The following is a 10,080-nucleotide window of genomic DNA, read 5'->3' on the forward strand; positions in this document are numbered from 1 at the left end:
ATCCCTTGGTGAGCCCCTTTGAGCCTTTATATCTTTTATTTCTTAAGCCGCATTGCAATCCTAAGTGAAAAACCAATTAATTCCACACCCTGGAGTTTTACTGAGCATTGGTTTCATTGTGATGTTGTGTTTAAGTGTGGGGGTTTGCCCGAGACGGACAAAAGTTTAAGTGTGGGGGGTGACCATCTGATTCATTTCTGCTATGTGGTTTTACTTCTTCAAAACAAAAACAAAAACAAAAAACAAAAAAACAAAAAAAAAAAGAGAAAAAAAAGTGTTTATCTTTTCAGTATCTTTGTTTTATGTTCTTAGTTTAGTTCTTAACTTTTGCTCTTTGTAAAATTCTGGGGTGTTTAGCTTTCTCTTCCATATTCATCCATATCTTTACCTCAGCCCCATTACAACCCTGCATAAAGCCCTCTTGATTTGTGCATGCATGTGTTATGAGCAATGGAGAAGTAGAACTTGAGCAAGCCTATGGTAGGATGATTTTCTTGAGTTGATTTGAGTGATATACTGAATTAACTGATACACTTGAGAGAAAAATTGAGAGCATCTTGTGAGGAACCATTTTTGTGCAGTTAGCAGTTGCAGTTGAAGTTAGCAGGTCTTGTGATTTGAGATTAGGGAATTTCTGTCCTGATTGATTTACCTGTGGAAGACTTGTGATCTTTGTATATTTTCTGTATGCTTCATAGTTGTTAGAAAGGATTGGTTGATCTTAGTCTTTGCTTTCAATTTTAGTTTGTTTTTGCCCAGGAGTGCAAAAAGATAAGTGTGGGGGAATTTGATAACTCATATTTTGTTACACTTATTTATTACTCTTGGTTGGTATTTTTATGATTTATTTGAATTAAATAAAGGTCTTTTGGGTCAATTCACTATTCTAGATTTTAGTTGGGTTTAATTGATTTTCGTCATAATTTTCCAGATTTACACTACTTCCGTATTTTAACCATATCTCACTCTAAAGATGTCCGATTGACTCCGTTCTTGTTGCTTTTTGCAGCTAACAGATAGGGCTACAATTCCTATTTCAGCTACTGAAGCCCAATTCGGACGGGAAGATGGTCGAAACTTGATCTCAAGATGACGTGTTTTGCTGGAATGTTATTTTGACGTTTGAACTTGTAATTTTCATTAGGACCCAATGTGTTTAGGGCCCAATGCCATGTTTTATTATTTTATTTTATTTTATTCAGCTTTTATTTTATGTTTGGGCTGAAGCGATGAAACCCTAGCCGTCCTGCGTGACGGCTATTTAAGGGAGACTCTAGGAAACCCTTCAGCAGTCAGTTTTTACAACAGAAAAGTTCTCTCTGAGTTTTTATTCAATTGCGTTCTTCATCTTTTTTCTTCTTCTTCTTCTTTTTATTTCAATTATGTTTACCTTAGCCATGCGAGGCTAAGAACCTTTTAATCAACCTAAGGGTAATGGATTCCATGGATTGGTCTTGAGGATCTGCGTTTATTTCAAATCAGTTTTGTTTCCTTTCCCAACTCAAATTGATATCGTGCGATCGTGGATATTCAATCTGAGGTTCGCGATTGCGATTATGGAAAGGGATTAATCATCAGATTTGATGATTAGGTTATTTGACCCTATGACCTTAAATCAAGCGGGCTGATACTCTGCGATTGTATGAGTAGAAGCATCGTCTTTGATCAAATGCTAAGTGATCGCTTAGAGAGGGTTGTCAATTAGAAATAAGGATTCTGATCCGATTGACAAATCAATCACGATTCTGATATCTTCTTATCCGAGGAAAGACATCCATGGAACCCAAACCTTAGGTTGGTTATTTTTAATTACGAATTTTTATTCCAAATTTATATTCTGCCTTTTTAATTATTGAATCAAAATCCAAAATCCCCCTTTTAATTTTCTGTTCTCATAAGCGATTTTAACCAAAACAATTTTCTTGAGAGACGACTTAGGGTTTCCACTTTACTGCAAATTTTCTGAACCCTAAAGAATTAATTTTTAATTTGCGCGAGTTCGACAGCTCGTGTCAATACCAGAGGCACATCAAATCATTTCCAGATTTAAACGTTGCTATCCCAGCAATGTACAAGACTCAATTCAGGAAATATTCAATTATTCCAACACAACATCACACAGACAATCCATAGATCACTATGCTAAGTATGGATGAATCAATGTAAAGAACTCTTAACAATGCTTTCTATTCTCATGAAAATATCAGAATCTAGCTTGAGCACCCCTAACCAAGATAAACATATAACCCTCAGCACTCAAGTGTTTGGGGGAGTAACAATCACTCAATCCATCACAGTAATAACACTACCATAAGCTTGATCATATTCTCAAGTTCCTAAAAGATGAGGAACATTAACACATGCACAATTGATCAAAAGGACTTTTCATGGATATAATTTGGCCATGCTTAAGGGTAGGAATTTATGGGAAGTAGCTAAAATTATAAGTTGAGATTGGAATACTGATATATTCTTGAAAACAATCAACTCTCAAACAAATTTCAGCTTCAATATTCTTTAAGATCAAGGGTCCATCCCTTTTATTTTCCACCTTCTTTTCTTTTCTTTTCTTTTTTCTTTTTTTACATTGCTATAGACCCTTTCAAAAAATTTCAAAGAAATATTTTATATTTCTTCTTTTCTTTTTGACATATTACTTAGCTTCAATGAAACTTACCCCAATCGATTTTTCTTTTCTTTTCAAGTATTTCAATCTCAACAAAGGTAAGACAATAGGAATATGGCTAAGCAATCAGCAGGAATTATGAACAAAAAGGCTCAGGCTCAAAGGGGTTAACAATGGAGAAATCAAACAGGTGGGCTATCTGGCCATGGCTAACAGAATAAAATTGCCTTAATCATTTCAATCAATGCATGCATCTCAGAGAAACAGAGCAAGTTCTAGAATGCTATCACAGTGAGGTCTCTCAAAATAAAATAAGTGTTTAAGCACAAACCTCATCAGCTATGATGTCAAGCTAGACTTCCAAAAGAAACATCAGGCATCATTAATCATTCAAGCACAAAATTCAGACAAACGAGCAATCATGAAATCTACTCATGCCCATACAATATCATGCCAGAAGTTCATACAAAACATGTTTTCTATGATGAATCAGTCAAGTTAACTAGGGAAAGCATATCTAAACCTAGGACTTGCTCAAAAACATTTTTCAAATTTTTTTTATATATAGCACACAAAATAACTACAAAAATAACTAAGAAAATTAAAAGAGTTAGAATATCTCCTCTGATATAAGAATTGCAGTTCTAAGGTGCAAGTCTACCATTCCCAGATTTAGAGAATTGTTGTCCTCAGCAATAATTAAACCACAAGAAGGAAGAAAAACCTGCACAATGGAACAAACAGTGGCATATAAGATGAACTATAATGCACACATTAAAACATCAGAGAGAAATATACCAATACAAAGTAACTAAAAATACGAAACAGAAAAATAAACTAATATACAAAATCTCCGTCAGCAAGGAGATATAATCAACCCTCCACGTCATCCCCTTCAGCAGCGTGGGATGACTCAGCCAATGAAGGATCCGGTGGTACTGGATGTCTTGGTGTATGAGACCACCATTCCCAGATTTGGTCCAAACCATGAAGCCATGTTAAGAACTCTTTGAAGCATTGATTTTTCTGATAGATAGAGTCTCGGTGTCTCTTGTCAAAGACTCTTCTTTTTGAAGCCTTCATTTGTCGGTGATCAGCACATGTCATCCAACCAGTATCAAAAAGTTTGACCACCTCTTTTCTCAGTACCTTCTTCAGTATAGGATGACGCCTTCCTTGGGGTTTCCTCCCAGGTTTGTCATCATCTTCATTGAGAATTTTGTGGGTACGGGAAGAGGGATCTTTATCTTTCAAATCTGAAGTAGACCACCTTATGCAGTCTTTTGTTCCTTCAGTACTTCAATCACTGCCTCCTTATTACCCAAGAAGGTATGTTTCAGAGTTTCAGGAAGCTCTTTCAACTTTATTTTTTGGGCACCATCTTCTTTTTCATCATTTATTTTCTCAAGAACTTCAAACACTACATTCTTTTTTCCTTAGCAGGAACAATCTTATGCGCCTCAAGTTCTTCATCAAGCTCTTTACTAGAAGATTTTTCTTCCTTCCCCACTTGCTCAAGTCTAAAACAATCGCCTTTGCCAGAAGATTGTTTCACAGAGTCAAAGACATTGATGGTAATGGACTCATCATTCATCCTTAGCTCTAGCTTCCCATTCTCAACGTCAATCATGGCCCGAGCAGTGGCCAAGAAAGGTCTACCCAATAAAAGAGGCATTTCAGTTCTCCCTTCCATGTACAACACTACAAAATCTGCTGGAAAGATGAATTTGTCCACTTTCACAAGGACATCCTCAATTATACCACTAGGTTTCCTTAAAGATTTGTCAGCAAGTTACAAGGAAACCATAGTAGGTTTGAGCTCAGATATCCCCAAAGATTTATACACGGACAAGGGCATCAGATTTATACTTGCCCCAAGATCAGACAAAGCTCTGCCAACATTTGTGTTTCCAATAGCAATAGGAATAATAAAACTCCCTGGATCATGACGCTTAGGAGGAAACTTCTTCGTAATGATAGCGCTACACTCCTCAGTGAGTGTCACTGTTTGGCATTCCTGCAGCTTGTGTTTTCTTGACAACAGGTCCTTCATAAACTTGGCATAATTGGGCATATTAGCCAAGGCTTCAGCAAATGGAAGACTGATATGAAGCTTTTTGAATATATCAAGGAACCTGGCATATTGTTGCTTCTGGGCATCCTGCTTGAATCTGTCAGCATAGGGTGCCATGGCTCTTACATAATCAGGATTCAATTCAAATTTCTTTTTTTCAGCAACAATCAGTTGCTCTTCTTTTTCACCTTTCTGCTGAGGCTTCACAACTTTAGCAGGTTTTTCTATTTCTTTTTCAGGTTTACCTGCAGTATCCAGCTTCTCTTCAATCTCAGGAGATGGCAGTACTTTTCCACTTCTGGCTGTGATGGCCATACAATCCTCCCTCGGATTAGTAACTGCGTTACTAGGAAAAGTACCTGGAGTTCTATCAGCAAGTTGTTTATCCAGCTGGCCAATTTGATTTTCCAAATTTCTGATAGAGGCTTGTGTATTTCTGGTATTTGCCCGAGTCTCTTCCATGAAAGCATTAGAATGTTGGGCCATTTGTCCCACTAGCTTCTCTACATCAGAAGGTTCCTTCGGTTGAACTGGTGGTGGTTGCAGATAATTATTGGACTTGAAGTCAAGACCATTACCCTACACCCACCTCTGGAAGTTATTGTTTCTAGAAGGAAAATTCTGATTTCTTGGAACATTTTGTGGTGGGGGCCTCTGATCATACCACACGCCATTTACATGTACCTGTTGAGGAGGATCATCAGATAGCAAGGTAGGACATTAATTAGATTCACGACCTTCCTTGCAATATTCACAAATAACTGAAGAAGCTTGAGCTTGGACGCTAGAGAGCTGCATTTTATCAAGCCTTGATGTCAAATTCGCCATCTGCTGTGATAACAATTTATTTTCAGCCAATGCTGCATCATTGTTGTCTAGGTGAAGAATGCCTCTCTTAGGCCTAGATTACAACCCTTCATTTTCATTGGCAGCCATTCTTTCAATCAATTCAAGAGTCTAATCTGCTCTCGTTGACTTAATGCTACCACCTGCTGCACCATTCAGAACCATCCAGATTTCCGGTTTACAACTGTTGAAGAAGATCCGGACCTGATCACCATTGGTCATGGGGTAATGAGGACACCTCCTCATTAGATCTTTGAACCGATTCCAGGCTGCACACATAGTTTCACCCTCAGCTTGAGTAAAATTGGTGATATCATTCACCATTTGATTGTATATTTCCATCGAGAAGAACTCCGCAAAGAGCTTGTTTGATAAATTCTCCCATGAGGGAATACTTCTCGCAGGCTGCCTCTCCAACCAATTCAAAGCTTTTCCTTTAAGAGCAAAAGGAAACAGTCTCAGCCGGACTGCATCATTGGACACTTGAGGATGTTTAGTCGAGTCACAGATTATCAGGAATCTGTTTATGAACCTATGAGGGTCTTCATCATCCTCTCCATCAAACTGAGCTCTCTCCACCAATCGAATATTATCAGACTTGAGCTCCCAATTATTGTTGCCAACTTCAGGATGGACAATACTTGAATTGGGCCTGTTAAATAGTGGCGTCAGAATGGTGTCCATGAGTGGATTGTCCACTTCATTATTCCCTGCCATCTTGTGTGCTTTTTCAGACAGAACTCCCAACTCGTTGAATGCAAGCTTCTTCCGATCAAGTTTCCTATTTCTCTTTCCTGTTTTCTTCAAGTGGAAATTCCGGCTTTTTACATCGCATACAACTCAGAAAAGGGATTAGAAGCACTGTTCAAGAATCACAGAGAAATCAAAAATAAAAATAAAATCAAAATCAAATCTTAAAAATCAAAATTAATTGATAAAAGATATTCTAATCCCCGGCAATGGTGCCAAAAACTTGATGCTTACCGGCAAGTATACCGATCGCACAACTAATATAATAGTAAGTAAAGTTCGTCTCCACAAGGATTGTGATCGTTTATCAATTAATATTCCTTTCAAGAATGGAAGAGTTCAAAAGGGTTTGTTTGTGACAAATAATGTCGATTTGAGTAAAATTAAAAGTAAAGACTTGTTTTTGTATTTTTATATTGAAGAATAAAAATAAGAATAAGAATGAATTGATTTGTAAAAATGAGAAAAGCATTGTAGCTAGGATACACTCACCATATGATCCCCACTTCTTACTCTGGATTGATTAACAACGTTCATTCAATTTAATAACTCAGACAAATTATCATCTAAAATAATTAGTTAAATCCCAATCCCTTGGCAATCTAACCCTTTAATTCAATTGGAATCCTAATCCCTTAGCAACCCCGCATGAAATTAAGCATTAATCACGATAAATCAAACGACTGCAACTCACACAAGTCTATCCCTAGAGCATGCATAAATTGTTACCTTACCCCCTTTCAGAATCAAAAACCCCAATATTCCTATTGCGAGCCCTAATTCCCAAATTATTATCTCCTATTAGGTTGATCAAGTCTAACAGAAATAATATCAATACGCACAGGGTAAAAATAAAATATATTAAAATAAACGAGCGAAAATAATCAATCCAGCGTAAAAAGGGCTCACATAGGGTTTGTGACCCTAACTACAATAAAAAGTAATTGGCCAGCCACAGACATGGATGACATAAAATTATAAAAGATACTGATGAAAGAATGTAATTACAATGAGAAACTGAGAACAATCCTCTTCTCTTCTCCTCCTTCACGAATCCTTGTTCCGCTCCGTCGTCAAAAGTCCCCCTAAAGAACCCTCGCAGCGTCCTTTTATGTTCGAAATTGCCTCCACGCTGAAATCCGTGCGGGTAGCGCCATTCTGGCGCGGGTCTAGCGCCAACATCTTGGCCTTTGTTGGTTTCTCGCGCGGGTAGTGCCAAACTGGCGCGGCTCCCGCGCCAACTTTCAGGTCTTTGTACTGCTTCCGACGCTGCAACAGCGCCAAAGTGGCGCGGGTAGCGCCACTTTCCTTTTTCAATTTTTCTCAATTTTCCCATTTCTTCTTGCTTTAACCTGCAAAAATGATATAAAAGATGAAAAATAAACTGAAATAGGAAAACTAACTAATAAAAGTAATTAATATACAAGAAATGCTCTTTTATGACTGATTTCTTATTATTTTTGGCTTGGAAAACATCACATGCCAGAGGATGTCGTGTTTCAATGGGATGGCCGTGTTTTTCGGTATATCTGATTGGATTGCCGATGGCTAATTTGGAGATCATCCTTTCCATGGATTGGTTGTCCACGAATTGTGTGATGATTGACTGTTGTGCTAAGCGAGTGTTGATGTCTCCGTGTGATTCCACAGCCAGTTACTCGCCTTATATTTCATTGCTGCAGGCTAGGAGAACCTTGAGAGCAATGTCATTCGGATATGTCATGTTGGGAGGTTTGGTGAGTGGGACACAGGAGGATATCGCTGGCATTCCTGTGGTGAAAAAATTCCTCGAGGTGTTTCCTGAGGAGATTCCTGAGTTTCCGCCACAGCGGGAGATAGAGTTCTCCATAGATTTGTTGCTTGGTGTGGGGCCTATTTCATTAGCTCCATATCGGATGTCGCCACCAGAGTTGACAGAGCTGAAGAAGCACATTGAGGATCTTTCGACGAAAGACTTCATCCGACAGAACGTGTCTCCATGGGGAAAACCAATCATATTTTTGAAAAAGAAATATGGGACTGAGATAGTGTACCGACTACAAACAGTTGAATAAGGTGATAATCAAGAACAAGTATCTCTTTCCTCGTATTGATGATCTGTTGGATCAAGTTAAGGGTGCTTGTGTGTACTCGAAGATTGATCTCTGGTCTGGATACCATCAGATTCAGGTGAAGCCGGAGGATGTCCCCAAGATCGGGTTTCGCACGAGATACGGTCACTATGAGTATTTGGTGATCCCGTTTGGACTCACTTATGCACCCGCAGTGTTCATGGATTACATGAACCAGGATTTCCTGCTGTATCTGGATCAGTTTGTGGTCGTCTTTATTGACGATATTTTCATTTACTCCAAGACGGAGGAAGAGCGTGCAGAACACTTGAGGATTGTGTTGCAAGTGCTGAAGGAGAAAAAGCTTTTATGCTAAGCCTTCAAAATGTGAGTTTTGGCTCAAGTCTGTGAAGTTTTTTGGGCATGTGATTTTTGCTAAGGGAGTTGCAGTGGATCCCAACAAGATTGAGGTCGTGTTGGATTGGGAGAGGCCCAAGACGGTTACTGAAGTTAGGAGTTTCTTGGATTTGGCTGGTTACTACAGGAGGTTCATCAAGGGATTGTCCATGTTGGTTCTACCATTGACTTGCCTTACCCGGAAGGAGACTCTGTTTGTGTGGACTCACGAGTGTGAGGAGTGCTTTCAGGAGTTGAAGGAGAGACTGACGACTGCACCTGTGTTGGTTCTTTCTGATCTTGTTGAGGAGGTTGAGCTTTACACTGACGCCTCCAGAAAGGGGCTAAGTTGTGTGTTGATGCGGTTGGGCAAAGTGATTGCCTATGCTTCGAGGAAGTTGAAGCCTCATGAGGAGAACTACCCGACTCGTGATTTGGAGTTAGCTGCTATTGTGTTTGCTTTCAAGATTTGGAGGCATTATCTGTTTGGCATGAAGTTTGTCGTGTTCAGTGACCACAAGAGTTTGAAGTATCTGTTTGATCAGAAGGAGCTGAACATGAGACAGAGGAGATGGATGGAGTATCTGAAGGACTACAACTTTGAGTTGAAGTACTATCCTGGCAAGGCCAATGTGGTAGATGATGCTTTGAGTCAAAAATCCGTGAGTTTATCCAGTTTGACTATAGGTGACTATGATATTATTGAGCAGTTTCGGGATCTGACGGTGACCTATTTGTTTGGGGGTGCACTTCTCGAAATGGAAACTGTGCAAGTTGAAAATGAGCTCATGGAAAAGATTAAAGAGGCGCTAGTGCAGAAAGAGTGCCTAGATTATGTGAAGAACCAGGACGGTGTGTCTTGGAATGAGGACAGATTGTTGACTTTCCAGAAGAGGATTGTGGTTCTTCGAGGTCCTTTGACTGAGGAGGTGATGACAGAGGCTCATAAGGGCCAGTTTACTGTCCACCCTGGTGCTACAAAGATGTACCAAGACTTGAAGAGAAATTACTGGTGGCCGGGTATGAAGAAGGACATAGCTGTTTTTGTGTCCAAGTGTCTGATTTGCCAGAAGGTGAAGATTAAACATCAGACGCCGTCTGGTAAGCTTCAACCTCTTGAGATTCTGGAATGGAAATGGGAGAGCATTTCCATGGACTTCATAGTGGGATTGCTGAAGACTCAGGCTGGTTGTGACTCTATCTGGGTCATTGTGGACAGATTGACGAAGTCTGCCCATTTTCTTCTAGTGAAGGTGAGCTTCACTACTGAGCAGTTGGCCAGACTGTATGTTCGCGAGATTGTGAGGCTTCACGGGGTGCCTGTGAGTATCATCATT

The 10,080-nt window shown here is 39.3% G+C and overlaps 1 non-coding gene across 1 annotated transcript; it reads left to right on the top strand.

Moving 5' to 3' along the window:
• The first annotated feature begins 5,766 nt into the window (after nucleotides 1-5,766).
• On the top strand, nucleotides 5,767-5,872 carry LOC133315222 (small nucleolar RNA R71). Its single transcript, XR_009752048.1, has one exon. It is a non-coding gene; the product is annotated as a small nucleolar RNA R71 (small nucleolar RNA).
• The last annotated feature ends 4,208 nt before the right edge of the window (nucleotides 5,873-10,080 follow it).

The sequence above is a fragment of the Gastrolobium bilobum genome, unplaced genomic scaffold (assembly GCF_033153095.1).
Source record: "Gastrolobium bilobum isolate Gb01-03AN ecotype WA unplaced genomic scaffold, APGP_CSIRO_Gbil_v1 utg3016, whole genome shotgun sequence".
Lineage (NCBI taxonomy): Eukaryota > Viridiplantae > Streptophyta > Magnoliopsida > Fabales > Fabaceae > Gastrolobium > Gastrolobium bilobum.